Below are 12,976 nucleotides of genomic sequence, written 5' to 3' on the forward strand. Positions count from 1 at the left end.
TAAGACCGAAGTTGAGGCTGCCAGACAATTTTCAGATGCACTCCTCGTTAGTATAGTGGACAGTATCTCTGCTTGTCACGCAGAAGACCAGGGTTCGATTCCCTGACGGGGAGCGTCTTTTCAAAAGGCAACCACAAACTGTTCACTCACCTTGGCTTCTCCTGTCCTATGCAACACAACTCATGCTGATTAACACTATTTTACTACTGAAACTACAGGTCCTGAACAGACTGTTGCTAAAAGCAAGACTCCAGATTGTCACACTTCTATCACTTAGCGAAACTGTGACAATGTTGTCAAAGAAGTGCTGAATCAAACGAATGCATGCAGGAGGACATCTCTCAGATGATGCCAATCGGTTGGCTTCATCAGTGGCCTTATGCGCAGCCTGGAAGAGCTGTTTTTTATTGACCAGTTGCAAGAAGATTACCCGCTGCAGAGAAGGCAGGACAAATGGACAGTGTTTCCGCCTAGTTTCAAACTATGGACCTTTCCTACGTTAGGCGAACGTGATACCACCGCGACACTAAAGAAATCTCGGCTCAATCCACCACTGGTATTGCCCTTTTGTCTTTGCAGAAGTACTTTGGAGAAGGTCTTGAACTAAAAGATTCATCAGGCATTGACCATCATCACTGTGGAATAGTCTAAATCAGCACCTGCATGTATGAGGTCGTGGTTTTCAGCCAGGGAGTGGAGGATAGATCAAACTCGGCCTGGAGTGAGTATCCGCCCAAATGGACGCAGTTCAAGTGCATACTTCCTCTTAAGACCGAAGTTGAGGATGCCAGACAATTTTCAGATACACTCCTCGTTAGTATAGTGGACAGTATCTCTGCTTGTCACGCAGAAGACCAGGGTTCGATTCCCTGACGGGGAGCTTCTTTTCAAATGGCAACTACAAACTTTTCATTCTCCTTGGCTTCTCCTGTCCTATGCAACACAACTCATGCTGATTAACGCTATTTTACTACTGAAACTACAGGTCCTGAACAGACTGTTGCTAAAAGCATGAGTCCAGATTGTCACACTTCTGTCACTTAGCAAAAGTGTGACAATGTTGTCAAAGAAGTGCTGAATCCAACGAATGCATGCAGGAGGACATCTCTCAGATGATGCCAATCGGATGGCTTCATTAGTGGCCTAATGCGCAGCCTGGAAGAGCTGTCCTTTTATTGACCAGTTGCAAGAAGAGCCACCGCTGCAGAGAAGGCAGGACAAATGGACAGTGTTTATGCCCAGTTTCAAACTGAGGACCTTTCCTATGTTAGGCGATCGTGATACCACCGCTACACTAAAGAAACCTTGGCTCAATCCACCACTGGTATTGCCCTTTTGTCTTTGCAGAAGTACTTTGGAGAAGGTCTTGAACTAACAGATTCATCAGGCATTGACCATCATCACTATGGAACAGTCTAAATCAGCACCTGCATGTAGGAGGTTGTGGTTTTCAGCCAGGGAGTGGAGGATAGAACAAACTCGGCCTGGAGTGAGTATCCGCCCAAATGGACGCAGTTCAAGTGCATACTTCCTCTTAAGACCGAAGTTGAGGCTGCCAGACAATTTTCAGATGCACTCCTCGTTAGTATAGTGGACAGTATCTCTGCTTGTCACGCAGAAGACCAGGGTTCGATTCCCTGACGGGGAGCTTCTTTTCAAAAGGCAACTACAAACTTTTCACTCTCCTTGGCTTCTCCTGTCCTATGCAACACAACTCATGCTGATTAACACTATTTTACTACTGAAACTACAGGTCCTGAACAGACTGTTGCTAAAAGCATGAGTCCAGATTGTCACACTTCTGTCACTTAGCAAAAGTGTGACAATGTTGTCAAAGAAGTGCTGAATCAAACGAATGCATGCCGGAGGACATTTCTCAGATGATGCCAATCGGTTGGCTTCATCAGTGGCCTTATGCGCAGCCTGGAAGAGCTGTCTTTTTATTGACCAGTTGCAAGAAGATTCCCCGCTCCAGAGAAAGCAGGTCAAATGGACAGTGTTTCAGGCCCAGTTTCACACTGGGGACCTTTCCTATGTTAGGCGAACGTGATACCACCGCTACACTAAAGAAACCTCGGCTCAATCCACCACTGGTATTGCCCTTTTGTCTTTGCAGAAGTACTTTGGAGAAGGTCTTGAACTAACAGATTCATCAGGCATTGACCATCGTCACTATGGAACAGTCTAAATAAGCACCTGCATGTATGAGGTCGTGGTTTTCAGCCAGGGAGTGGAGGATAGAACAAACTCGGCCTGGAGTGAGTATCCGCCCAAATGGACACAGTTCAAGTCCATACTTCCTGTTAAGACCGAAGTTGAGGCTGCCAGACAATTTTCAGATGCACTCCTCGTTAGTATAGTGGACAGTATCTCTGCTTGTCACGCAGAAGACCAGGGTTCGATTCCCTGACGGGGAGCGTCTTTTCAAAAGGCAACCACAAACTGTTCACTCACCTTGGCTTCTCCTGTCCTATGCAACACAACTCATGCTGATTAACACTATTTTACTACTGAAACTACAGGTCCTGAACAGACTGTTGCTAAAAGCAAGACTCCAGATTGTCACACTTCTATCACTTAGCGAAACTGTGACAATGTTGTCAAAGAAGTGCTGAATCAAACGAATGCATGCAGGAGGACATCTCTCAGATGATGCCAATCGGTTGGCTTCATCAGTGGCCTTATGCGCAGCCTGGAAGAGCTGTTTTTTATTGACCAGTTGCAAGAAGATTACCCGCTGCAGAGAAGGCAGGACAAATGGACAGTGTTTCCGCCTAGTTTCAAACTATGGACCTTTCCTACGTTAGGCGAACGTGATACCACCGCGACACTAAAGAAATCTCGGCTCAATCCACCACTGGTATTGCCCTTTTGTCTTTGCAGAAGTACTTTGGAGAAGGTCTTGAACTAAAAGATTCATCAGGCATTGACCATCATCACTGTGGAATAGTCTAAATCAGCACCTGCATGTATGAGGTCGTGGTTTTCAGCCAGGGAGTGGAGGATAGATCAAACTCGGCCTGGAGTGAGTATCCGCCCAAATGGACGCAGTTCAAGTGCATACTTCCTCTTAAGACCGAAGTTGAGGCTGCCAGACAATTTTCAGATGCACTCCTCGTTAGTATAGTGGACAGTATCTCTGCTTGTCACGCAGAAGACCAGGGTTCGATTCCCTGACGGGGAGCTTCTTTTCAAAAGGCAACTACAAACTTTTCACTCTCCTTGGCTTCTCCTGTCCTATGCAACACAACTCATGCTGATTAACACTATTTTACTACTGAAACTACAGGTCCTGAACAGACTGTTGCTAAAAGCATGAGTCCAGATAGTCACACTTCTGTCACTTAGCAAAAGTGTGACAATATTGTCAAAGAAGTGCTGAATCAAACGAATGCATGCAGGAGGACATCTCTCAGATGATGCCACTAATGAAGCCAATCGGTTGGCTTCATTAGTGGCCTTATGCGCAGCCTGGAAGAGCTGTCCTTTTATTGACCAGTTGCAAGAAGAGCCACCGCTCCAGAGAAAGCAGGTCAAATCGACAGTGTTTCCGCCCAGTTTCAAACTATGGACCTTTTCTATGTTAGGCGAACGTGATACCACCGCTACACTAAAAAAACCTTGGCTCAATCCACCACTGGTATTGCCCTTTTGTCTTTGCAGAAGTACTTTGGAGAAGGTCTTGAACCAACAGATTCATCAGGCATTGACCATCATCACTATGGAATAGTCTAAATCAGCACCTGCATGTATGAGGTTGTGGTTTTCAGCCAGGGAGTGGAGGATAGAACAAACTCGGCCTGGAGTGAGTATCCGCCCAAATGGACACAGTTCAAGTGCATACTTCCTCTTAAGACCGAAGTTGAGGCTGCCAGACAATTTTCAGATGCACTCCTCGTTAGTATAGTGGACAGTATCTCTGCTTGTCACGCAGAAGACCAGGGTTGGATTCCCTGACGGGGAGCTTCTTTTCAAAAGGCAACTACAAACTTTTCACTCTCCTTGGCTTCTCCTGTCCTATGCAACACAACTCATGCTGATTAACACTATTTTACTACTGAAACTACAGGTCCTGAACAGACTGTTGCTAAAAGCATGAGTCCAGATAGTCACACTTCTGTCACTTAGCAAAAGTGTGACAATATTGTCAAAGAAGTGCTGAATCAAACGAATGCATGCCGGAGGACATTTCTCAGATGATGCCAATCGGTTGGCTTCATCAGTGGCCTTATGCGCAGTGATAATCAAAAGTTCTTTTCATGGGCTTAGTTGGGGGTTTGCTGTCTTGTCTTGATTTAAGAGTTAGGTAAGGGGGTAAGCAGGATCTGCCAAGCAGGCAGACACGAGTCCGACAGGATGGGGAGTCAGTTTCTGTCCTGGCTGAGGAATGTAAGGTCTGCGGGTCAACTAGAAGATTTACCAGCCAAAGGGGGGTTAGGGACACACCAACACTATTCAACATACACACTCTGTTTACGATGTTTACGTTAAGTCAGGAGTCTGGACATTGGATGTGACCGGATCTTAGATGCGGGAGGTGGAAGGTCCTCCTCTACGCCAGTTTAGGGCCAATAGAAATATTTCCTTCTCTGTCTTTCAAGGGTTATAAAACATGATGTTCTTGCTGATGTTAGTTAGTTGTTCTTCCGGCCTGTGTGCTGCCTGAACTGCTCCTGCCTTTGCAAACGCAGCGCTGATACTTGACCTGTGATCTGACAAATAAATTTCCCAGAACGAGAGAAGTCATTCGGCTGAATTTTTGATAACCCCGACCAGGCTCCAAATCTTGAACACGTATTCTTACAGCAGCCTGGAAGAGCTGTCTTTTTATTGACCAGTTGCAAGAAGATTCCCCGCTCCAGAGAAAGCAGGTCAAATCGACAGTGTTTCCGCCCAGTTTCAAACTATGGACCTTTTCTATGTTAGGCGAACGTGATACCACCGCTACACTAAAAAAACCTTGGCTCAATCCACCACTGGTATTGCCCTTTTGTCTTTGCAGAAGTACTTTGGAGAAGGTCTTGAACCAACAGATTCATCAGGCATTGACCATCATCACTATGGAATAGTCTAAATCAGCACCTGCATGTATGAGGTTGTGGTTTTCAGCCAGGGAGTGGAGGATAGAACAAACTCGGCCTGGAGTGAGTATCCGCCCAAATGGACACAGTTCAAGTGCATACTTCCTCTTAAGACCGAAGTTGAGGCTGCCAGACAATTTTCAGATGCACTCCTCGTTAGTATAGTGGACAGTATCTCTGCTTGTCACGCAGAAGACCAGGGTTGGATTCCCTGACGGGGAGCTTCTTTTCAAAAGGCAACTACAAACTTTTCACTCTCCTTGGCTTCTCCTGTCCTATGCAACACAACTCATGCTGATTAACACTATTTTACTACTGAAACTACAGGTCCTGAACAGGCTGTTGCTAAAAGCATGAGTCCAGATAGTCACACTTCTGTCACTTAGCAAAAGTGTGACAATATTGTCAAAGAAGTGCTGAATCAAACGAATGCATGCAGGAGGACATCTCTCAGATGATGCCAATCGGTTGGCTTCATTAGTGGCCTTATGCGCAGCCTGGAAGAGCTGTCCTTTTATTGACCAGTTGCAAGAAGAGCCACCGCTGCAGAGAAAGCAGGACAAATGGACAGTGTTTCAGGCCCAGTTTCACACTGGGGACCTTTCCTATGTTAGGCGAACGTGATACCACCGCTACACTAAAGAAACCTCGGCTCAATCCACCACTGGTATTGCCCTTTTGTCTTTGCAGAAGTACTTTGGAGAAGGTCTTGAACTAACAGATTCATCAGGCATTGACCATCGTCACTATGGAACAGTCTAAATAAGCACCTGCATGTATGAGGTCGTGGTTTTCAGCCAGGGAGTGGAGGATAGAACAAACTCGGCCTGGAGTGAGTATCCGCCCAAATGGACACAGTTCAAGTCCATACTTCCTGTTAAGACCGAAGTTGAGGCTGCCAGACAATTTTCAGATGCACTCCTCGTTAGTATAGTGGACAGTATCTCTGCTTGTCACGCAGAAGACCAGGGTTCGATTCCCTGACGGGGAGCGTCTTTTCAAAAGGCAACCACAAACTGTTCACTCACCTTGGCTTCTCCTGTCCTATGCAACACAACTCATGCTGATTAACACTATTTTACTACTGAAACTACAGGTCCTGAACAGACTGTTGCTAAAAGCAAGACTCCAGATTGTCACACTTCTATCACTTAGCGAAACTGTGACAATGTTGTCAGAGAAGTGCTGAATCAAACGAATGCATGCAGGAGGACATCTCTCAGATGATGCCAATCGGTTGGCTTCATCAGTGGCCTTATGCGCAGCCTGGAAGAGCTGTTTTTTATTGACCAGTTGCAAGAAGATTACCCGCTGCAGAGAAGGCAGGACAAATGGACAGTGTTTCCGCCTAGTTTCAAACTATGGACCTTTCCTACGTTAGGCGAACGTGATACCACCGCGACACTAAAGAAATCTCGGCTCAATCCACCACTGGTATTGCCCTTTTGTCTTTGCAGAAGTACTTTGGAGAAGGTCTTGAACTAAAAGATTCATCAGGCATTGACCATCATCACTGTGGAATAGTCTAAATCAGCACCTGCATGTATGAGGTCGTGGTTTTCAGCCAGGGAGTGGAGGATAGATCAAACTCGGCCTGGAGTGAGTATCCGCCCAAATGGACGCAGTTCAAGTGCATACTTCCTCTTAAGACCGAAGTTGAGGATGCCAGACAATTTTCAGATACACTCCTCGTTAGTATAGTGGACAGTATCTCTGCTTGTCACGCAGAAGACCAGGGTTCGATTCCCTGACGGGGAGCTTCTTTTTAAATGGCAACTACAAACTTTTCATTCTCCTTGGCTTCTCCTGTCCTATGCAACACAACTCATGCTGATTAACGCTATTTTACTACTGAAACTACAGGTCCTGAACAGACTGTTGCTAAAAGCATGAGTCCAGATTGTCACACTTCTGTCACTTAGCAAAAGTGTGACAATGTTGTCAAAGAAGTGCTGAATCCAACGAATGCATGCAGGAGGACATCTCTCAGATGATGCCAATCGGATGGCTTCATTAGTGGCCTAATGCGCAGCCTGGAAGAGCTGTCCTTTTATTGACCAGTTGCAAGAAGAGCCACCGCTGCAGAGAAGGCAGGACAAATGGACAGTGTTTATGCCCAGTTTCAAACTGACGACCTTTCCTATGTTAGGCGATCGTGATACCACCGCTACACTAAAGAAACCTCGGCTCAATCCACCACTGGTATTGCCCTTTTGTCTTTGCAGAAGTACTTTAGAGAAGGTCTTGAACTAACAGATTCATCAGGCATTGACCATCGTCACTATGGAACAGTCTAAATCAGCACCTGCATGTATGAGGTCGTGGTTTTCAGCCAGGGAGTGGAGGATAGAACAAACTCGGCCTGGAGTGAGTATCCGCCCAAATGGACACAGTTCAAGTCCATACTTCCTCTTAAGACCGAAGTTGAGGCTGCCAGACAATTTTCAGATGCACTCCTCGTTAGTATAGTGGACAGTATCTCTGCTTGTCACGCAGAAGACCAGGGTTCGATTCCCTGACGGGGAGCGTCTTTTCAAAAGGCAACCACAAACTGTTCACTCACCTTGGCTTCTCCTGTCCTATGCAACACAACTCATGCTGATTATCACTATTTTACTACTGAAACTACAGGTCCTGAACAGACTGTTGCTAAAAGCAAGACTCCAGATTGTCACACTTCTATCACTTAGCGAAACTGTGACAATGTTGTCAAAGAAGTGCTGAATCAAACGAATGCATGCAGGAGGACATCTCTCAGATGATGCCAATCGGTTGGCTTCATCAGTGGCCTTATGCGCAGCCTGGAAGAGCTGTCTTTTTATTGACCAGTTGCAAGAAGATTCCCCGCTGCAGAGAAAGCAGGTCAAATGGACAGTGTTTCCGCCCAGTTTCAAACTATGGACCTTTTCTATGTTAGGCGAACGTGATACCACCGCTACACTAAAGAAACCTTGGCTCAATCCACCACTGGTATTGCCCTTTTGTCTTTGCAGAAGTACTTTGGAGAAGGTCTTGAACCAACAGATTCATCAGGCATTGACCATCATCACTATGGAATAGTCTAAATCAGCACCTGCATGTATGAGGTTGTGGTTTTCAGCCAGGGAGTGGAGGATAGAACAAACTCGGCCTGGAGTGAGTATCCGCCCAAATGGACACAGTTCAAGTGCATACTTCCTCTTAAGACCGAAGTTGAGGCTGCCAGACAATTTTCAGATGCACTCCTCGTTAGTATAGTGGACAGTATCTCTGCTTGTCACGCAGAAGACCAGGGTTCGATTCCCTGAAGGGGAGCTTCTTTTCAAAAGGCAACTACAAACTTTTCACTCTCCTTGGCTTCTCCTGTCCTATGCAACACAACTCATGCTGATTAACACTATTTTACTACTGAAGCTACAGGTCCTGAACAGACTGTTGCTAAAAGCATGAGTCCAGATAGTCACACTTCTGTCACTTAGCAAAAGTGTGACAATATTGTCAAAGAAGTGCTGAATCAAACGAATGCATGCAGGAGGACATCTCTCAGATGATGCCAATCGGTTGGCTTCATTAGTGGCCTTATGCGCAGCCTGGAAGAGCTGTCCTTTTATTGACCAGTTGCAAGAAGAGCCACCGCTGCAGAGAAAGCAGGACAAATGGACAGTGGTTCAGGCCCAGTTTCACACTGGGGACCTTTCCTATGTTAGGCGAACGTGATACCACCGCTACACTAAAGAAACCTCGGCTCAATCCACCACTGGTATTGCCCTTTTGTCTTTGCAGAAGTACTTTGGAGAAGGTCTTAAACTAACAGATTCATCAGGCATTGACCATCGTCACTATGGAACAGTCTAAATCAGCACCTGCATGTATGAGGTCGTGGTTTTCAGCCAGGGAGTGGAGGATAGAACAAACTCGGCCTGGAGTGAGTATCCGCCCAAATGGACACAGTTCAAGTCCATACTTCCTCTTAAGACCGAAGTTGAGGCTGCCAGACAATTTTCAGATGCACTCCTCGTTAGTATAGTGGACAGTATCTCTGCTTGTCACGCAGAAGACCAGGGTTCGATTCCCTGACGGGGAGCGTCTTTTCAAAAGGCAACCACAAACTGTTCACTCACCTTGGCTTCTCCTGTCCTATGCAACACAACTCATGCTGATTATCACTATTTTACTACTGAAACTACAGGTCCTGAACAGACTGTTGCTAAAAGCAAGACTCCAGATTGTCACACTTCTATCACTTAGCGAAACTGTGACAATGTTGTCAAAGAAGTGCTGAATCAAACGAATGCATGCAGGAGGACATCTCTCAGATGATGCCAATCGGATGGCTTCATTAGTGGCCTAATGCGCAGCCTGGAAGAGCTGTCCTTTTATTGACCAGTTGCAAGAAGAGCCACCGCTGCAGAGAAGGCAGGACAAATGGACAGTGTTTATGCCCAGTTTCAAACTGAGGACCTTTCCTATGTTAGGCGAACGTGATACCACCGCTACACTAAAGAAACCTCGGCTCAATCCACCACTGGTATTGCCCTTTTGTCTTTGCAGAAGTACTTTGGAGAAGGTCTTGAACTAACAGATTCATCAGGCATTGACCATCGTCACTATGGAACAGTCTAAATCAGCACCTGCATGTATGAGGTTGTGGTTTTCAGCCAGGGAGTGGAGGATAGAACAAACTCGGCCTGGAGTGAGTATCCGCCCAAATGGACACAGTTCAAGTGCATACTTCCTCTTAAGACCGAAGTTGAGGCTGCCAGACAATTTTCAGATGTACTCCTCGTTAGTATAATGGACAGTATCTCTGCTTGTCACGCAGAAGACCAGGGTTCGATTCCCTGACGGGGAGCTTCTTTTCAAAAGGCAACCACAAACTGTTCACTCACCTTGGCTTCTCCTGTCCTATGCAACACAACTCATGCTGATTATCACTATTTTACTACTGAAACTACAGGTCCTGAACAGACTGTTGCTAAAAGCAAGACTCCAGATTGTCACACTTCTATCACTTAGCGAAACTGTGACAATGTTGTCAAAGAAGTGCTGAATCAAACGAATGCATGCAGGAGGACATCTCTCAGATGATGCCAATCGGTTGGCTTCATCAGTGGCCTTATGCGCAGCCTGGAAGAGCTGTTTTTTATTGACCAGTTGCAAGAAGATTACCCGCTGCAGAGAAGGCAGGACAAATGGACAGTGTTTCCGCCCAGTTTCAAACTGGGGACCTTTCCTATGTTAGGCGAACGTGATACCACCGCTACACTAAAGAAACGTTTGCTCAATCCACAACTGGTATTGCTCTTTTGTCTTTGCAGAAGTACTTTGGAGAAGGTCTTGAACTAACAAATTCATCAGGCATTGACCATCATCACTATGGAACAGTCTAAATCAGCACCTGCATGTAGGAGGTTGTGGTTTTCAGCCAGGGAGTGGAGGATAGAACAAACTCGGCCTGGAGTGAGTATCCGCCCAAATGGACGCAGTTCAAGTGCATACTTCCTCTTAAGACCGAAGTTGAGGCTGCCAGACAATTTTCCAATACACTCCTCGTTAGTATAGTGGACAGTATCTCTGCTTGTCACGCAGAAGACCAGGGTTCGATTCCCTGACGGGGAGCTTCTTTTCAAAAGGCAACTACAAACTTTTCACTCTCCTTGGCTTCTCCTGTCCTATGCAACACAACTCATGCTGATTAACACTATTTTACTACTGAAACTACAGGTCCTGAACAGACTGTTGCTAAAAGCATGAGTCCAGATAGTCACACTTCTGTCACTTAGCAAAAGTGTGACAATATTGTCAAAGAAGTGCTGAATCAAACGAATGCATGCCGGAGGACATTTCTCAGATGATGCCAATCGGTTGGCTTCATCAGTGGCCTTATGCGCAGCCTGGAAGAGCTGTCTTTTTATTGACCAGTTGCAAGAAGATTCCCCGCTCCAGAGAAAGCAGGTCAAATCGACAGTGTTTCCGCCCAGTTTCAAACTATGGACCTTTTCTATGTTAGGCGAACGTGATACCACCGCTACACTAAAGAAACCTTGGCTCAATCCACCACTGGTATTGCCCTTTTGTCTTTGCAGAAGTACTTTGGAGAAGGTCTTGAACCAACAGATTCATCAGGCATTGACCATCATCACTATGGAATAGTCTAAATCAGCACCTGCATGTATGAGGTTGTGGTTTTCAGCCAGGGAGTGGAGGATAGAACAAACTCGGCCTGGAGTGAGTATCCGCCCAAATGGACACAGTTCAAGTGCATACTTCCTCTTAAGACCGAAGTTGAGGCTGCCAGACAATTTTCAGATGCACTCCTCGTTAGTATAGTGGACAGTATCTCTGCTTGTCACGCAGAAGACCAGGGTTCGATTCCCTGAAGGGGAGCTTCTTTTCAAAAGGCAACTACAAACTTTTCACTCTCCTTGGCTTCTCCTGTCCTATGCAACACAACTCATGCTGATTAACACTATTTTACTACTGAAGCTACAGGTCCTGAACAGACTGTTGCTAAAAGCATGAGTCCAGATAGTCACACTTCTGTCACTTAGCAAAAGTGTGACAATATTGTCAAAGAAGTGCTGAATCAAACGAATGCATGCAGGAGGACATCTCTCAGATGATGCCAATCGGTTGGCTTCATTAGTGGCCTTATGCGCAGCCTGGAAGAGCTGTCCTTTTATTGACCAGTTGCAAGAAGAGCCACCGCTGCAGAGAAAGCAGGACAAATGGACAGTGGTTCAGGCCCAGTTTCACACTGGGGACCTTTCCTATGTTAGGCGAACGTGATACCACCGCTACACTAAAGAAACCTCGGCTCAATCCACCACTGGTATTGCCCTTTTGTCTTTGCAGAAGTACTTTGGAGAAGGTCTTAAACTAACAGATTCATCAGGCATTGACCATCGTCACTATGGAACAGTCTAAATCAGCACCTGCATGTATGAGGTCGTGGTTTTCAGCCAGGGAGTGGAGGATAGAACAAACTCGGCCTGGAGTGAGTATCCGCCCAAATGGACACAGTTCAAGTCCATACTTCCTCTTAAGACCGAAGTTGAGGCTGCCAGACAATTTTCAGATGCACTCCTCGTTAGTATAGTGGACAGTATCTCTGCTTGTCACGCAGAAGACCAGGGTTCGATTCCCTGACGGGGAGCGTCTTTTCAAAAGGCAACCACAAACTGTTCACTCACCTTGGCTTCTCCTGTCCTATGCAACACAACTCATGCTGATTATCACTATTTTACTACTGAAACTACAGGTCCTGAACAGACTGTTGCTAAAAGCAAGACTCCAGATTGTCACACTTCTATCACTTAGCGAAACTGTGACAATGTTGTCAAAGAAGTGCTGAATCAAACGAATGCATGCAGGAGGACATCTCTCAGATGATGCCAATCGGATGGCTTCATTAGTGGCCTAATGCGCAGCCTGGAAGAGCTGTCCTTTTATTGACCAGTTGCAAGAAGAGCCACCGCTGCAGAGAAGGCAGGACAAATGGACAGTGTTTATGCCCAGTTTCAAACTGAGGACCTTTCCTATGTTAGGCGAACGTGATACCACCGCTACACTAAAGAAACCTCGGCTCAATCCACCACTGGTATTGCCCTTTTGTCTTTGCAGAAGTACTTTGGAGAAGGTCTTGAACTAACAGATTCATCAGGCATTGACCATCGTCACTATGGAACAGTCTAAATCAGCACCTGCATGTATGAGGTTGTGGTTTTCAGCCAGGGAGTGGAGGATAGAACAAACTCGGCCTGGAGTGAGTATCCGCCCAAATGGACACAGTTCAAGTGCATACTTCCTCTTAAGACCGAAGTTGAGGCTGCCAGACAATTTTCAGATGTACTCCTCGTTAGTATAATGGACAGTATCTCTGCTTGTCACGCAGAAGACCAGGGTTCGATTCCCTG

The 12,976-nt window shown here is 46.1% G+C and overlaps 11 non-coding genes across 11 annotated transcripts; all 11 read left to right on the forward strand.

Moving 5' to 3' along the window:
• Positions 1-41: 41 nt before the first annotated feature.
• Positions 42-113, forward strand: trnad-guc (transfer RNA aspartic acid (anticodon GUC)). The gene has a single exon. It is a non-coding gene; the product is annotated as a tRNA-Asp (tRNA).
• A 695-nt stretch (positions 114-808) lies between these two features.
• trnad-guc (transfer RNA aspartic acid (anticodon GUC)) lies at positions 809-880 on the forward strand. The gene has a single exon. It is a non-coding gene; the product is annotated as a tRNA-Asp (tRNA).
• A 696-nt stretch (positions 881-1,576) lies between these two features.
• trnad-guc (transfer RNA aspartic acid (anticodon GUC)) lies at positions 1,577-1,648 on the forward strand. Its single transcript has one exon. It is a non-coding gene; the product is annotated as a tRNA-Asp (tRNA).
• A 697-nt stretch (positions 1,649-2,345) lies between these two features.
• trnad-guc (transfer RNA aspartic acid (anticodon GUC)) lies at positions 2,346-2,417 on the forward strand. Its single transcript has one exon. It is a non-coding gene; the product is annotated as a tRNA-Asp (tRNA).
• Positions 2,418-3,112: 695 nt separating this feature from the next.
• trnad-guc (transfer RNA aspartic acid (anticodon GUC)) lies at positions 3,113-3,184 on the forward strand. Its single transcript has one exon. It is a non-coding gene; the product is annotated as a tRNA-Asp (tRNA).
• Positions 3,185-6,000: 2,816 nt separating this feature from the next.
• On the forward strand, positions 6,001-6,072 carry trnad-guc (transfer RNA aspartic acid (anticodon GUC)). The gene has a single exon. It is a non-coding gene; the product is annotated as a tRNA-Asp (tRNA).
• A 695-nt stretch (positions 6,073-6,767) lies between these two features.
• Positions 6,768-6,839, forward strand: trnad-guc (transfer RNA aspartic acid (anticodon GUC)). The gene has a single exon. It is a non-coding gene; the product is annotated as a tRNA-Asp (tRNA).
• A 696-nt stretch (positions 6,840-7,535) lies between these two features.
• On the forward strand, positions 7,536-7,607 carry trnad-guc (transfer RNA aspartic acid (anticodon GUC)). Its single transcript has one exon. It is a non-coding gene; the product is annotated as a tRNA-Asp (tRNA).
• Positions 7,608-9,072: 1,465 nt separating this feature from the next.
• Positions 9,073-9,144, forward strand: trnad-guc (transfer RNA aspartic acid (anticodon GUC)). Its single transcript has one exon. It is a non-coding gene; the product is annotated as a tRNA-Asp (tRNA).
• A 1,463-nt stretch (positions 9,145-10,607) lies between these two features.
• Positions 10,608-10,679, forward strand: trnad-guc (transfer RNA aspartic acid (anticodon GUC)). Its single transcript has one exon. It is a non-coding gene; the product is annotated as a tRNA-Asp (tRNA).
• Positions 10,680-12,144: 1,465 nt separating this feature from the next.
• On the forward strand, positions 12,145-12,216 carry trnad-guc (transfer RNA aspartic acid (anticodon GUC)). The gene has a single exon. It is a non-coding gene; the product is annotated as a tRNA-Asp (tRNA).
• The last annotated feature ends 760 nt before the right edge of the window (positions 12,217-12,976 follow it).

This window comes from Gasterosteus aculeatus, unplaced genomic scaffold, assembly GCF_964276395.1.
Source record: "Gasterosteus aculeatus unplaced genomic scaffold, fGasAcu3.hap1.1 HAP1_SCAFFOLD_71, whole genome shotgun sequence".
Classification (NCBI taxonomy): Eukaryota; Metazoa; Chordata; class Actinopteri; order Perciformes; family Gasterosteidae; genus Gasterosteus; species Gasterosteus aculeatus.